Source organism: Delphinapterus leucas, chromosome 14 (assembly GCF_059928025.1).
Source record: "Delphinapterus leucas isolate spDelLeu-1000000601 "Yukka" chromosome 14, BTC_Dleu_Yukka2, whole genome shotgun sequence".
Taxonomy (NCBI): domain Eukaryota; kingdom Metazoa; phylum Chordata; class Mammalia; order Artiodactyla; family Monodontidae; genus Delphinapterus; species Delphinapterus leucas.
Genome location: NC_143142.1, coordinates 63,206,806 through 63,224,671, shown reverse-complemented (window position 1 = coordinate 63,224,671; position 17,866 = coordinate 63,206,806).

The following is a 17,866-nucleotide window of genomic DNA, read 5'->3' as shown; positions in this document are numbered from 1 at the left end:
TGATAAATCTACTCTGCCTGTGCTCTATAAATGGAACAACAAAGCCTGATGACAGCACATCGCTATACAACATGGTTTACTGAATATTTTAAGCCCACTGTTGAGACCTACTGCTCATAAAAAAAGACTCCTTTCAAAATATTACTGGTCATTGTCAATGCGTCTGATGACCCAAGAGCTCTGATGGAGATGTATGAGATTAACATTGTTTTCATGCCTGCTGATACAACATCCATTCCGGAGCCCACGAATCAAGAAGTCATTTCCAATTTCAAGTCTTATTATTTAAGAAATATTTTTCATAAGGCTATAGCTGGGGACCTTCAAGATGGCAGAGGAGTAAAACGTGGAGATCACCTTCCTCCCACAAATACATCAAAAATACCTCTACATGTGGAACAACTCCTACAGAACACCTACTGAACGATGGCAGAAGACCTCAGAGTTCCCAAAAGGAAAGAAACTCCCCACATACCTGGGTAGGACAAAAGAATAAAGAAAAAACAGAGACAAAAGAATAGGGATGGGACCTGCACCTCAGGGAGGGAGCTGTGAAGGGGGAAAAGTTTCTACACACTAGGAAGCCCCTTCACTGGCAGAGACCGGGTGTGGGTTGGGGGGAAGCTTGGGAGCCACGGAGGAGAGCGCAGCAACAGGGGTGCAGAGGGCAAAGCGGAGAGATTCCCACACAGAGGACAGGTGCCGACCGGCACTCACCAGCCTGAGAGGCTTGTCTGCTCACCCGCCAGGGCGGGTGGGGGCTGGGAGCTGAGGCTCGGGCTTCGGAGGTCAGATCCCAGGGACAGGACTGGGGTTGGCTGCGGGAACACAGCCTGAAGGGGGCTAGTGCACCACAGCTAGCCGGGAGGGAGTCTGGGAAAAAGTCTGGAACTGCCTAACAGGCAAGAGACCATTGTTTTGAGGTGCACGAGGAGAGGGGATTCAGAGCACTGACCATACGAGCTTCAGAGACCAGCACGAGCCGCGACTATCAGCTCGGACCCCACAGACAGGCATGAAATGCTAACGCTGCTGCTGTAGCCACCAAGAATCCTGTGTGCAAGCACAGGTCACCATCCACACCCCGCCCCCCAGGAGCCTGTGCAGCCCACCACTGCCAGGGTCCCATGATTCAGTGACAACTTCCCCGGGAGAACACACGGTGCACCCCAGGCTGTTGCAACGTCACACTGGCCTCTGCCACCGCAGGCTCACCCCACATTCCATACTCCTTCCTCCCACCGGCCTGAGTGAGCCACAGCCCCCTAGTTAGCCACTGCTTTAACCCCCTCCTGCCTGGGTGACGAACAGATTCCAGAGGGCGACCTACACTCAGAGGTGGGGCCAAATCCAAAGCTGAACCCCAGGAGCTGTGCGAACAAAGAAGAGAAAGGGAAATCTCTCCTAGCAGCCACAGGAGCAGAGGATTAAATCTCCACAATCAACTTGATGAACCCTGCATCTGTGGAATAGACAACGAATTGTCCCAAAATTGTGGCGGATTTTGGGAGAAACTTAGACTTGGGGTTTGCTGTCTGCAACTGACTTGTTTCTGATTTTTATGTTTATCTTACTTTAGTGTTTAGCACTTCTTATCATTGGTGTATTTGTTTATTGGTTTTGTTGCTCTCTTCTTTTTTACTATTATTATTTTTTATTTTAATAAATTTTCATTTTTTATGATTATTTTTTAATTTTTATTTACTTTGTCTTCCTTTTTTTTCTCCCTTTTTGTCTGAGCCATGTGGCTGACAGGGTCTTGGTGCTCTGACCTGGTGTCCGGCCTGAGCCTCTGATGTGGGAGAGCCGAGATCAGGACATCGAGCCACCAGAGACCTACCAGACCCATGTAATATCAGTCGGTGAGAGCTCTCCCAGAGAGCTCCATCTCCACACTAAGACCCAGTTCCACCCAACGGCCAGCAAACTCCAGTGATGGACTCTCCATGCCAAACAACTAGCAAGACAGGAACACAAGCCAACCCATTAGCAGAGAGGCTGCCTGAAATCATACTAAGTTCACAGACACCCCAAAACACACCACCAGACACAGCCATGCCCACAAGAAAGACAAGATCCAGCCCCACCCACCAGAACACAGGCACCAGATCTCTCCACCAGGAAGCCTACACAAGTCACTGACCAACCTCACCCACGGGGGGCAGACACAAAAAATAATGGGAACTACAAACCTGCACACTGTGAAAAGTAGACCCCAAACACAGTAAGTTAAACAAAATGAGCAGACAGAAATATGCAGCAGATGAAGGACCAAGGTAAAAACCCATCAGACAAAACAAATGAGGAGGAAACAGGCAGTCTACCTGTAAAACAATTCAGAGTAATGATAGTAAAAATGATCAAATATCTTTGGATCTTCCAAATTCTATTTGGAAATAGAATGGAGAAAATACAAGAAACATTTAACAAGGACCTACAAGAACTAAAGAACAAATAAACAATGATGAACAACAAAATAAATGAAATTAAAAACTCTCTAGAAGGAATCAATAGCAGAATAACTGAGGCAGAAGAACAGATAAGTCGTGGAAGATAAAATAGTAGAAATAACTATCGTAGAGCAGAATAAAGAAAAATGAATGAAAAGAATTGTGGACAGTCTCAGAGACATCTGGGACATTAAATGCACCAACATTTGAATGATAGGGGGCCCAGAAGAAGGAGAGAAAAAGAAAGGGTCTGAGAAAATATTTGAAGAGATTGTAGTTAAAAATGTCCCTAACATGGGAAAGGAAAGAGTCAATCGAGTCCAGGAAGCACAGAGGGTCCCATACAGGATAAATCCAAGGAGAAACATCAAGACACATATTAATCAAACTATCAAAAATTAAATACAAAGAAAAAATATTAAAAGCGGCAAGGTAACAGCAACAAATAACATACAAGGGAACCCCCAGAAGGTTAACAGCTGATTTTTCAGGAGAAACTCTGCAAGCCGGAAGGGAGTGGCAGGACATATGTAAAATGATGAAAGGGAAAAACCTACAACCAAGATTACTCTACCCAGCAAGGATCCCATTCAGATTCGACAGAGAAATTAAAATCTTTATGGACAAGCAAAAGTAAAGAGAATTCAGCACCACCAAAGCAGCTTTACAACAAATGCTAAAGGAAATTCTCTACGTAGGAAACAGGAGAAAAGGAAAAGACCTACAAAAACAAACCCAACACAATTAAGAAAATGGTAATAGGAACGTACATATCAAAAATTACCTTAAATGCAAATGGATTAAAGGCTCCAACCAAAAGATATAGACTGGCTGAATGGATACAAAAACAAGACCAGAATATATGCTGTCTACAAGAGACCCACTTCAGACCTATGGACACATACAAACTGAAAGTGAGGGGGTGGAAAAATATATTCCATGCAAGAGTAAATAAAAAGAAAGCTGGAGTAGCAATTCTCATATCAGACAAAATAGACTTTGAAATAAAGACTATTAGAAGAGACAAAGAAAGACACTGCATAATGATCAAGGGATCAATCCAAGAAGAAGATATAACAATTGTAAATATTTCCGCACCCAACACAGGAGCGCCTCAATACTTAAGGCAAATGCTAACAGCCATAAAAGGGGAAATCGACAGTAACAAAATAATAGTAGGGGACTTTAATACCCCACTTTCACCAATGGACAGATCAAAATGAAAATAAATAAGGAAACAAAAGCTGTAAGTGATACATTAAACAAGATGGACTTAATGGATATTTGTAGGCCATTACATCCAAAAACAACAGAATATACATTCTTCTCAAGTGCTCATGGAACATTCTCCAGGATAGATCATACCTTCGGTCACAAATCAAGCCTTGGTAAATTTAAGAAAATTGAAATCATATCAAGTATCTTTTCCGACCACAATGCTCTGAGACTACATATCAATTACAGGAAAAAATCAGTAAGAAATACAAACACATGGAGGCTAAACAACACACTACTTGATAACCAAGAGATCACTGAAGAAATCAGAGGAAATCAAAAAAATACCTAGAAACAAGTGACAATGAAAACACAATAACCCAAAACCTATGGGATACAGCAAAAGCAGTTCTAAGAGGGAAGTTTATAGCTATACAAGCCTACCTTAAGAAACAAGAAACATCTCAAATAAACAACCTAACATTACACCTAAAGCAATTAGAGAAAGAAGAACCAAAAAACCCCAAAGTTAGCAGAAGGAAAGAAATCATAAAGATCAGATCAGAAATAAATGAAAAAGAAATGAAGAAAACGATAGCAAAGATCAATAAAACTAAAGCTGGTTCTTTGAGAAGATAAACAAAGTTGATAAACCATTAGCCAGACTTATCAAGAAAAAAAGGGAGAAGACTCAAATCAGTAGAATTAGAAAGGAAAAAGGAGAAGTAACAACTGACACTGCAGAAATACAAAGGATCAGGAGAGATTACTACAAGCAACTCTATGCCAATAAAATGGACAACCTGGAAGAAATGGACAAATTCTTAGAAATGCACAACCTTCTGACACTGAACCAGGAAGAAATAGAAAATATGAACAAACCAATCACAAGCACTGAAATTGAAACTGTGATTAAAAATCTTCTAACAAACAAAAGCCCAGGACCAGATGGCTTCACAGTTGAATTTTATCAAACATTTAGAGAAGAGCTAACACATATCCTCAAACTCTTCCAAAATATAGCAGAGGGAGGAACACTCACAAACTCATTCTATGAGGCCACCATCACTCTGATACCAAAACCAGACAAAGATGTCACAAAGAAAGAAAACTACAGGCCAATATTACTGATGAACATAGATGAAAAAATCGTCAACAAAATACTAGCAAACAGAATCCAACAGCACATTAAAAGGATCATACACTATGATCAAGTGGGGTTTATCCCAGGAATGCAAGGATTCTTCAATATATGCAAATCAATCAACGTGATACACCATATTAACAAATTGAAGGAGAAAAACCAAATGATAATCTCAATAGATGCAGAGAAAGCTTTTGACAAAATTCAACACCAATTTATGATAAAAACCCTCCAGAAAGTAGGCATAGAGGGAACTTACCCCAACATAATAAAGGTCATATATGACAAACCCACAATCAATATCATCCTCAATGGTGAAAAACTGAAACCATTTCCACTAAGATCAGGAAAAAGACAAGGTTGCCACCTCTCACCACTCTTATTCAACATAGTTTTGGAAGTTTTAGCCACAGCAATCAGAGAAGAAAAAGAAAAAAAAGGAATCCAAATTGGAAAAGAATAAGTAAAGCTGTCACTGTTTGCAGATTGCATAATACTATACATAGAGAATCCTAAAGATGCTACCAGAAAACTATAGAGCTAATCAATTAATTTGGTAAAGTAGCAGGATACAAAATTAATGTGCAGAAATTTCTTGCATTCCTATACACTAATGATGAAAAATCTGAAAGTGAAATTAAGAAAACACTCCCATTTACCATTGCACAAAAGGAATAAAATACCTAGGAATAAACCTACCTAAGGAGACAAAAGACCTGTATGCAGAAAATTATAAGACACTGATGAAAGAAATTAAGATGATACAGCAAGATGGAGGGATATACCATGTTCTTGGATTGGAAGAATCAACATTGTGAAAATGACTCTACTACCCAAAGCAATCTACAGATTCATTGCAATCCCTGTCAAACAACCACTGGCATTTTTAGAACTGGAACAAAATATTTCACAATTTGTATGGAAACACAAAAGACCCCAAATAGCCAAAGCAATCTTGAGAAAGAAAAATGGAACTGGAGGAATCAGGCTCCCTGACTTCAGACTATACTACAAAGCTACAGTAATCAAGACAGTATGGTACTGTCCCAAAAACAGAAATACAGATCAATGGAACAGGATAGAAAGCCCAGAGATAAACCCATGCACATATGGTGAACTTATCTCTGATAAAGGAGGCAAGAATATACAGTGGAGAAGAGACAGCCTCTTCAATAAGTGGTGCTGGGAAAACTGGACACCTACATGTAAAATAATGAAATTAGAACATTCCCTAACACCATACACAAAATAAACTCAAAATGGATTAAAGACCTAAATGTAAGGCCAGACACCATCAAACTCTTAGAGGAAAACATAGGCAGAACACTCTATGACATAAATCACAGCAAGATCCTTTCTGATCCACCTCCTAGAGAAATGGAAATAAAAACAAAAATAAACAAATGGGACATAACGAAACTTAAAAGCTTTTGCACAGCAAAGGAAACCATAAACAACACCAAAAGACAACCCTCAGAATGGGAGAAAATATTTGCAAATGAAGCAACTGACAAAGGATTAATCTCCAAAATATACAAGCAACTCATGCAGCTCAATATCAAAAAAACAAACAACCCAATCCAAAAATGGGCTGAAGACCTAAATACACATTTCTTCAAAGAAGGTATACAGATTGCCAGCAAACACATGAAAGAATGCTCAACATCATTAATCATTAGAGAAATGCAAATCAAAACTACAATGAGATATCATCTCACACCAGTCAGAATGGCCATCATCAAAAAATCTACAAACAACAAATGTTCGAGAGGGTGTGGAGAAAAGGGAACCGTCTTGCACTGTTGGTGGGAATGTAAATTGATACAGCCGCTATGGAGAACAGTATGGAGGTTCCTTAAAAAACTACAAATAGAACTACCAGATGACCCAGCAATCCCACTACTGAGCATATACCCTGAGAAAACCATAATTCAAAATGAGTCATGTACCAAAATGTTCATTGCAGCTGTATTTACAATAGCCAGGACATGGAAGCAACCTAAGTGTCCATCAACAGATGAATGGATAAAGAAGATGTGGCACATATATACAATCGAATATTACCCAGCCATAAAAAGGAACAAAACTGAGTTATTTGTAATGAGGTGAATGGACCTAGAGACTGTCATACAGAGAGAAGTAAGTCAGAAAGAGAAAAACAAATACCATATGCTAACACATATATATGGAATCTAATGAAAAAATAAATAAATAGTCAGAAGAACCTAGGGGCAAGATGGGAATAAAGATGCAGACCTACTAGAGAATGGGCTTGAGGATATGGGGAGTGGGAATGGTAAGCTGGGACAAAGTGAGAGAGTGGCATGGACGTATATACACTGCCAAACGTAAAATGGATAGCTAGTGGGAAGCAGCTGCATAGCACAGGGAGATCAGCTCGGTGCTTGTGACCACCTAGAGGGGTTGGATAGGGAGGGTGGGAGGGAGCGAGATGCAATAGGGAAGAGATATGGGGACATATGTATATGTATAACTGATTCACTTTGTTATAAAGCAGAAAGTAACACACCATGTGAAGGAATTATACTCTAATAAAGACGTGGAAAAAAAAACTCATATGTTCATCTCAATAGACGCAGAAAAAGCATTTGACAAAATTCAACTCTGATTTACTATAAAAAGTCTCCGGAAAGTAGGCATAGAGGGAACTTACCACAACATAATAAAGGCCATATATGACAAGCCCACAGTCAACATTGTTCTCGATGGTGAAATACTGAAACCGTTTCCTCTAAGATCAGGAACAAGAGAAGGTTGCCCACTCTCACCACTATTATTCAACATAGTTTTGGAAGTTTGGGCCACAGCAAGCAGAGAAGAAAAAGAAATAAAATGAATCCAAATCGGAAAACAAGAAGTAAAACTGTCACTATTTGCAGATGACATGATACTATCCATAGAGAATCCTAAAGATGCCACCAGAAAACTATAGAGCTAATCAATGAATTTGGTAGAGTAGCAGGATACAAAATCAATGCACACAAATCTCTTGCATTCCTATACACTAATGATGAAATATCTGAAAGAGAAATTAAGGAAACGCCCCCATTTACCATTGCACAAAAAGAATAAAATACCTAAGAATAAACCTACCTAAGGAGACAAAAGACCTGTATGCACAAAACTGTAGACGCTGATGAAAGAAATTGAAGATGCTACAAACAGATGGAGAGATATACCATGTTCTTGGATTGGAAGAATCAATATTGTGAAAAAGACTATACTACCCAAAGCAATCTTCAGATTCAATGCAATCCCTGTCAAACTATGCATGGCATTTTTCACAGAACTAGACAATAAATTTCGAAATTTGTATGGAAACACTAGCCAAAACAATCTTGAGAAAGAAAAACGGAGCTGGAGGAATCAGGCTCCCTGACTTCAGACTATACTACAAAGCTACAGTAATCAAGACAGTATGGTAGTTGCACAAAAACAGAAATATAGATCAATGGAACAGGATAGAAAGCCCAGAGATAAACGCATGCACATATGGTCACCTTATCTTTGATAAAGGAGGCAAGAATATACAATGGAGAAAAAACAGCTTCTTCAACAAGAGGTGCTGGGAAAACTGGACAGCTACATGGAAAAGAATGAAATTATAACACTCCCAAACACCATACACAAAAATAAATTCAAAATGAATTAAAGACCTAAATGTAAGGCCAGACACTATAAAACTCTTAGAGGAAAACGTAGGCAGAACACTCTATGACATAAATCACAGCAAGATCCTTTTTGATCCACCTCCTAGAGAAATGGAAATAAATACAAAAATAAACAAATGAGACCTAATGAAACTTGAAGCTTTTGCACAGCAAAGGAAACCATAAACAATATGAAAAGACAACCCTCAGAATGGGAGAAAATATTTGCAATCGAAGCAACTGACAAAGGATTAATCTCCGAAATATACGCACAGCTCATGCAGCTCAATGTCATAAAAACAAATAACCCAATCCAAAAATGGGCAGAAGACCTAAATAGACACTTCTCCAAAGAAGATATACAGATTGCCAACAAACACATGAATGGATGCTCAACATCACTAATCATTAAAGAAATGCAAATCAAAACCACAATGAGTTATCAGCTCACACCAGTCAGAATGGCCATCACCAAAAAATCTCCAAACAATAAATGCTGGAGACGGTGTGTAGAAAAGGGAACCCTCTTGCACTGTTGGTGGGAATGTAAATTGATACAGCCGCTATAGAAAGCAGTATGGATGTCCCTTAAAAAACTAAAAATAGAACTACCATATGACCCAGTGATCCCACTACTGGGCATATACCCTGGGAAAACCATAATTCAAAAATGTCATGTACCACAATGTTCGTTGCAGCACTATTTAAAATAGCCAGTATATGGAAGTAACCTAAGTGTCCATAGACAGCTGAATGGATAAAGCAGGTGTGGCACATATATACAATGGAATATTGCTCAGCCATAAAAAGAAACGAAATTGAGTTATTTGTAGTGAAGTGGATGGACCTAGAGCCTGTCATACAGAGTGAAGTAAGTCAGAAAGAGAAATGCAAATACAGTATGCTAACGTGTATATATGGAATCTATAAATATAGTTCTGATGAACCTGGGGGCAGGACAGGAATAAAGACGTAGATGTAGAGAATGGACTTGAGGACAAGGGGAGGGGGAAGGGTAAGCTGGAGCGAAGTGAGAGAGTAATATTGACATATATACATTACCAAATGTAAAACAGATAGCTAATGGGAAGCAGCTGCATAGCACAGGGAGATCAGCTTGGTGCTCTGTGACCACCTAGAGCAATGGGGTAGGGAGGATGGGAGGGAGACGCAAGAGGGAGGGGATATGGGGATATATGTATACATATATGTATGCATTCACTTTGTTATACAGTAGAAACTAACACAACATTGTAAAGCATTTATACTCCAGTAAAGGTGTTTAAAAATAAAAATAAGGCTCTAGCTGTCTTAGATAGTGATTTCTTCAATGGATGTGGACAAAGTATATTGCAAACCTTTGGAAAGGACACACCATTCTAAATGCCATTAAGAGCACTCATGATTTTCCAGGGAACAAGTCAAAATATCAACATTAACAGGAGTTTAGAAGAAATGGACTCCAGCTGTTATGAATGACTTTGAGGGGTTCAAGATTTCAATGGAGGAAGTAACTGCAGGTGCGGTAGAAATAGCAAGAGAACTAGAGTTAGAAGTGGAGCCTGAAGATGTGACTGAATGGCTGCCATCTCATGATAAGACTTTCACGGATGAGGAGTTGCTTCTTATGAATGAGGAGAGAAGGTCGTTCCTTGAGATGGAATCTACTCCTGGTGAAGATGCTGTATAAGCATCTGGTTGAAATGACAACAAAGGATTTAGAATATGGCATATACTTAGCTCATAAAGCAGCAGCGGGATTTGAAAGGGTTGACTCCAATTTTGAAAACAGTTCTACTATGGGTAAAATGCATGCTACAGAGAAATCATTCATGAAAGGAAGAGTCAATCAACGTGGCAAACATCATTGTTGTCTTGTTTTAAGAAATTGCTGTAGCCTTCCCAAAGTTCAGCAGCCACCACACCCTGAACAGTCAGCAGCTATCAACACTGATGCAGGATCTTCTACCAGAAAAAATATTATGAGTCGCTGAAGGCTCAGATGATGGTTGGCATTTTTTAGCAATAAAGCATTTTTAATTAAGGTATATACATTTGTTTAGACATAATGCTATTGCATACTTAATAGACTACAGTATAGTGTAAGCATAAATTTTATATGCACTGGGAAACCAAAAAAATTTGTGTGACTCACTTTACTGCAGTGGTCTGGAACCAAACCCACAATATCTCTGAGGTAAACCTGTAATTTGGACCCAACCTACATTTGCCATCTTGTAGCAAGACTGTTTTCCTACATTGGCTCCCAATTCCTACCTTGTTGCCTTTGCTGACACCATTTCTCCACTTGAAAGACCCTTCTTCCTTTCTCTCTTCTTGCCTAAACTCTGTCTAATCCTCAAGGTTCAGCAGCTTAAGCCCACCCCTGGCTCTGGCTCTGAACCTTCAGATTTTCTCCCTCCTCTAAAAGCTTTAAGGGTAGTTGGTTTTCTGCACCAGTCACTTGGCCTTTCTTATGTACGGCCTTGGGTTTCTTATTACTCGCTCTATCTTATGTGTGCCCAATGAGACTGTAATCTCCTTTAGGGCAGGAGCAAACTGTCCTGATCCTACAACATACTCCTCTTGGCTGGATAAATGCAGCTGCTCCATAAGTGTTTTCTAATGCAGATAACTTGGATGTCTTAAATGATCTAAACTTGTATATAGGTTTGTAGAGAACTATCAGAATTTGGGGAAGCCTCAATTTACAGAAATGTGGCCAACCAAGCTAATCTTCTTTCTGAGCCATGCTCCCTTCATTATTACCACTCCTCTCTCCCACCTCACTTATTCTCTTCATAGTCTCTATCTGTCCTCTGCTTGTACATACAGATGCTTCTTGACTTTCAAACCTCCATCTAGTATGGAGCTTTGCTCCAGATACAAAGAAGGTTAACTCCACCAACACCAACAGATGACTCTGACGGTAGTTTGCACAGTGCCACGTATTTGAGAATAAATGAACCTACCACAGTTCTTGAACTCTGCCTTTTCCTTAAGCAGTTGCCTTCTTTCTCCTTCCTGTCACTCCCAATTTCTTTTTCTTAATTCTTTGTAGATTTATTTGCTCCTGGGAACCTAGCTTCTGCCCTCACAAATGGCCACATTCAACTTGACATTATACTGTATCATGAGTTTGTTGGTCTGCATTTTATTTTGCTGAGTTCTGACTATATTTCTTATTGAGAGAAAAGGGTACCTTTTCTTTCTTCCCCCTTTCTTTCTTTCCCTCTTGCTTTCTTATTTTTTCTTCCTTTCTTTCTTTTTTATTTTTTCTTTCTTTCTTTCTTTTTCTTTCTTTCTTTCTATTTCTTTCTTTCTTTCTTTCTTTCTTTCTTTCTTTCTTTCTTTCTTTCTTTCTTTCTTTCTTTCTTTCTCTCCCTCCTTCTCCTCCTCCTCCTCTTCCTCCTCTCCTTCTTCTTCACTATATTTTTAGTTAGGATAGATTAAGAAATGTTGCACTAACAAATAAAAGCCTGATATCTCACTTGGCCAGTGGATTAATATTATGAAAGTTTAATTCTTGATCATATCACAGTCCACAGTGGAACAGGAGAAAGTTTCCTTCTATGCTGTGGCTCTAACAACCCTGAGATCTTTGGAGATCTCCATTGGCTTCAGTCTATCCATCCAGCTACCAAAGGGAAAAAAAGATCAAACAGAAAATCCCCTGTCTCTTAACTGCCTTGACCTGAAAATGAAATTCAGTTCCATTGGCTAGAACTCAATTACACAGTCCCACCTAACTGTAGGGAACACTGAGAAATGTAGACATGTTGTGTACCTAGGAAGGATCAAACTAGGTATTGCTGAACACTAATGATCAATACCACACCTGATCACTTCTATCTTCCAGCTGATTCTCATTTTATCTATTACATAGAATTTATTTTTAGAATTTATCAATGCTTTTTAGGACTATGGCATACCATTCATCTTAGGTTTTTTTCGTTGACCGCTTAGTTTAGCTTGGTCAATTCTTATAACTTTTTGTTTTTTACCAATCTGTTGCTGGAGTACATCTTCAAATAACTTTCTCCAAAAGGATTCTAGAAAATTATCTATACATAAGTTTCTTGAGGGCAGGGCCTCTGTCATGTTTATTGTTGTATGTCTATTGCCTAAAATAATGCCAAAATAGATACTCAGTAAATATTTGTTGACTGACTAGGCAAAAGCTTTCTGAGTCTTTTGTACATTTAAAAATATTTCTTAAAAAGAGTTTTGTTTAGAAAATGTTAGTTTTGCCTTTGTTTTTAAAATCTTTATCTTGCCCTCACCATTAATAGGTGGTTTGATTGGCTATACAATACTAGGCTCCAAATTATTTTCTTTCAAAACCTTGAAAGAAGCACATAATTGTCTTCTAAATTTAGTGGTAATCAGTTTCTCATTTCTTTATAGATAACATTCTCCCTCCCTTGAATCTCTTAGAATCTTCTTTTAATAGGATTTGAAATTTAAGATTTATGATTTAATAAGCTTTGAAATTTCATGAAGGTGGGTCCATGTTTTTCTTAAGCATTTAAACTATTAAGTATCTAGTAAGTCTTCTCAGTCTGAACATTCATGTACTTTTCATCTCTGAAATTTTTTATTTTTGTTTTTAATTCCTATCCTGCATTTCTGTCTTTATGAAACTCACTTTTCCTATGTTTTCTTTGTCTCATACTTTCTGCCTCTATGGTATTTTTTTTCTATATTCTTGAATATTCTTGAAACTTTATCTTCCACTAAACCCTTTTGGAGGGCTATCATGTTTTAACTTTAAGAATTCATTCTTTTCCTCTGATTCTTCCTTTTGTATAGAAATTTCTGTGTAGGTGGGTGGGTGGGAGACTCTGTTTAAATGCCTTTCAAATCACTTTCATTATCACTAATTGGTCTTTTTTTACTGAATTGTCTCATTTTCTCCTGAAGTCAGTCTTACTGATTTTTCATTTTAATCTTCCCTCTCCATGTTGCTGGTTTTCATCATGTCCAGGTTGCCTGTTTATATTTAATAATAATGAACTTGAGTGACTACTTGCATAATGGTGTGGGGAGAAATATCTAACTAGAAGCTCTATGTACTTGGAAAAGTATGTAATGCAGCAGCTCAGCTGTAGACCCAACTACTAAGGAATCAGTCATCAAGCTAACAGCCTCCCCAATGTCAAAATAAGAATGGCCCTACACTAGAGCAGCACTATGCACATTAGAAGCCTTAGCTCTCCTCAAGTATTTTAATTTCCTAAGAGGAAAGTACTTTCAGTCTTGCCCAGGGGCGAATGCAGACTGTTCGCTATATTGTTCAAGTAGTTTGGGAGTCAGGCTGGGAAAGTTGACTACTTCATAAATAGATCATCAGTCAATCCACCTGTTTTCAGCCCCAATTTTCCTTCTGGATCTCTGGTGTACCTCTGAATCAAGAGCTTTCGTGAAATTTTCAGGACAGTAACTCCCACTTCCGTGCAACCCTTTCATGGTTCGTTCTTGGCTACAGCTTTATCCACTGAGTGTCATTCATTGATATGCTTCCTTCTATTTTTTGTCTTCCAGAGATTGTTGAAATTTCTTATGTTCCTCTGTATCTTTACTGTTAGAAATGTATGTCACCTTTTTATTCCTTTATAATTTAATGGAGTTTAGGAAATAGTGAAGAGAAATACATGTGCTTTACATGCCATCTTGAACTAGTAGAAATGCATATATATTTAAAAGCTCCCAGGTGATTCTGATGATCTGCTAAATTTGGGAGACACTGTTCCAAACTATCTTTTATTCTCACTTTCCCTTCATTTTAAGCACTGAGCACTTAATGCTTTGTAACTCCTTGCATTCTATGGCCCATTTTTCTTACTGGTTGATGATTTTCATCAGAGCAGGATATCTGATTACTACTTGTGCTTAGCCCACTGCATCTTACCCTAGCCCTTGTACAATGTAAAGTACATCTTATAAGCTCAATAAATTCTCCTTGAGTAAAAGAATGAAAAATGAATGAATGAGGGAAGGAATGATATACATTTGAGTAACTGGTTTCTCTAGTCTTTTTATGCTGCTTTCATTTACTCAGATTTTTAAAAATAGAACTAGTCAACTATATGTAGCCATTCAGGATTAATTCCCTTTAAAAATAGATACAGTGACTTATTTTTATTTTTTAAAGAAACTTTCTATTTCCAAGAACCCTATTTCCAGAAACACTTCACAATGCACAAGGCTTCAGCTTGCAAATGGTTTTATTTGAGTCTCATACCAGGAATAGCTTGTATGAATCCATAAACATGAATGAGGCTCATCTTGTGGGATTTTCCTATTTTGGTCCAATGCTTACCTCAAATAGAATCCATTTGGGTGAATACTGCTGCCATAAACTCATTTAAACTCAAGGTAGCCACTGTAAATAGCAGGATTAAAAGCAAACCTACCTCAGCCATCATTGATTCATATCTCAGACATAAACAATAAAATAAATGTCTATTAAAATATATTAGGATAAAAATGTTAAAAACCAATAATCCATTTTTATTCTTCATGGTGAATCTAAATATTTAATAAATAACATGTTTAATCCTTATCTTAATGAGCTATTTTTTAATTAATGCAGAAATAGAAATGCTAAAATTTAAAAATAGACATGGAAAGAGAGTAGCCAACACATTTATTGAAGAATTATTCTAAGATCTGACTTGTGAAATTTTTTTCTTGATCACATACCTGATATTTTTCATTGAGTTAGTAAAGGTTTTAGTCAGTTTATATAGTGACTATTTTCTTCAATCAGCAAGTGTTTTGTTTTTCACAAATGATTCGGGTACTGTGCATAGCATTTAAGTCATCCAGAACGATGGGGATGCAATCAGAAAAATCCAGAATGTGGAAAGTTCTACAGGACAAATGACCCCATCCTCTCAACAAATAAATTGCTTTTCTAACTTGGTTTTAGAAGAAGTACTTGGGCTGTTCTGGGGAGGATAAACTGTAGAGAGGAAAGGGGGAAACACAGAGACCTGTTAGGAGCTATTGCAGTACTCCATGCAAGAGATGATAGTGAGTTGGATCGGGGTTTTAGTGGTAGAGAAGGTGAGAAGTAGCCAGATTTGGATATATGTATGTTGAAGTTCAAGTCAAAAGAAGGTGCTGATGGATTGTGTATAGAGTATGAGAGAAAGAGCTAGAAGAATGGAGTTGCCATTATCTGAAATGGGATGCAGGAGAAGCAGGTTTCAGAAGGAAATCAGGAGTTCAGTTTGGGGCAAGGTAAATTTGAGATATGTATTAGATCTAAGTGGTGGTCAGCTGGAAACATCAGCCAAGAGTTCATGGGTGAGTTCTGGGTAGCAGATATAAACGTGGGAGTCTTCAGAGTATATAAATGTTTTAAAGCTATTAGAATAAATTAGATCACCAACGGAGTAGATAGAGATCTCTTCCTTCAAAAATACTGTGGAAAGAACAACCCCAAAATTTAGTGGCTTAAAACAATCATTTATTCTCATGGATCTGTGGTTGGGTGAGGGTTTGCTGATCTAGGCTGGGCTAGACTGGGGTGATTTGGTTCTGCTCCAAATGGCTCTCATCCTTCTCCTAGAACTAGTGGACTAGGTTTTGTTGTTGCTGTTGTTTTTCATGGCAATGTCAGAAGCATAAGAAGGAAAGGAGAAATATATAAGGCCTTTTGAGGTCTAGGGTTAGACCTAAGGAAAGGAGAAATATATAAGGCCTTTTGAGGTCTAGGGTTAGACCTAAGGAAAGGAGAAATATATAAGGCCTTTTGAGGTCTAGGGTTAGACCTAAGGAAAGGAGAAATATATAAGGCCTTTTGAGATCTAGGGTTAGACCTAAGGAAAGGAGAAATATATAAGGCCTTTTGAGGTCTAGGGTTAGAGCTGGCACAGCATTACTTCTGCCTCATTCTATTGGCCAAAGCAAGTCACATAGTTGAACCCAAAGTCAAGGACCAGCAAAATGGGAAGACAAAGGCATTGATACAGGAAAGGGTAAAAAATAGAGTTCATTATTGCAGTCTCTCACAAGTCCAAGGACTGACTCCATCTTGAGCCATCTTAACTTTAAAAGATAAGCTTGAATTCTGTATCTACCCTGCTCCCCACATTTAATCAGTGGCCAAATGTATTACCTAGACGTAATCTTAACCACTGCTCCCCCTTGCCTAAAGGAACTTCATTGAAGGCATCCATTCTTTGATTCTTGTCAACGGAATAAAAACATGGACTCTATATTACTAGTTACAAAGAAAGTCTGAAGCAAGATGGTCCAGGGTGCCAACTTGTGCCATCTAACAGTCTGAAGAGAAAAAAGCAAAACAAAACTCGAAGAAGAAAATGATAAGGAGACATTTGTGTCTAAAACTGGAAAAACACTCACCCTCAGTAGAATTGTCTGATAGGCTATCTAACATGGACGCATGAAAACGTATCATACAGACATCAGAAGCTCAGCACCAAGTAGCAAGCTCTAATTTTAAATAGGCCATAGCCAGTAATTTTTTTCAAGCCACTAATATGCAGAATATTTTATGCATTACCCAGTTCTTTGTTTGGGGATGGATTTTTTTTTAACTGAGACAACTATTTTATAAATACATTTTCAAATTCTAGAATTTGAATTTTTTTGGAAGTACAGAGATCAGAGGAACAATTCTTTTTAAGGATATAATCTGCTGCTACTAGCTTAGGCTACAAGTCTGGATTTTTGAAGAGTAATGAATCAGATAACATGGTAGAAGTACTTGTACACTATTTATATTTTAAGCTGCTTTTGCTAGATCTAGAGATTTTGGGGGCTGAAGGAGCCCTAGAGATCATAATTGCCTAATTTTATAGATGATGTAACAGAGGCCCACAGAGGTTAACCTGATTCTTTTGACAATAAAAGAATCAGATCATGTGAGCTGTAACCCAGTGGCTGGTGACAGAAAGGGGTGACTATGGGATGCTTTTCTCTCACCTCCGCTCCATCCATCCCCATAATCTCCAGTCATCCCTCTTTATCCCCTCTTCAGTAAGTATAAATCTAGTAAAAACTGTAAGTCACTGCTCAACCAAAGCTTCCAAACAAGGCCCCCAGGTACCCCCTCTTGCCACCCAGCCCAGTGTAGAAATTCTGGAATTGTCACTGTCCACTTACAAGAACAACCTTCCTTCTCTGTCTTTAGTATCTAGGGTTTTGTGGGCCTTGAAAAGCCAGAGGATTTGTTGGCATCCTGTTGTTTCTTTTATTCCCTTTACTTTGTCCTCCTGTGTTTCTCGCTACCTGATTTGCACTTAGGGCCAATTTTGGAGATAGTGTTTATGTACATCTGTGGGAAGCGATACATCTCTTCTTCCCTGTAGGCACTAACTAGTTGGCCTATTTAAGCTTAATTTCTTCTTGGG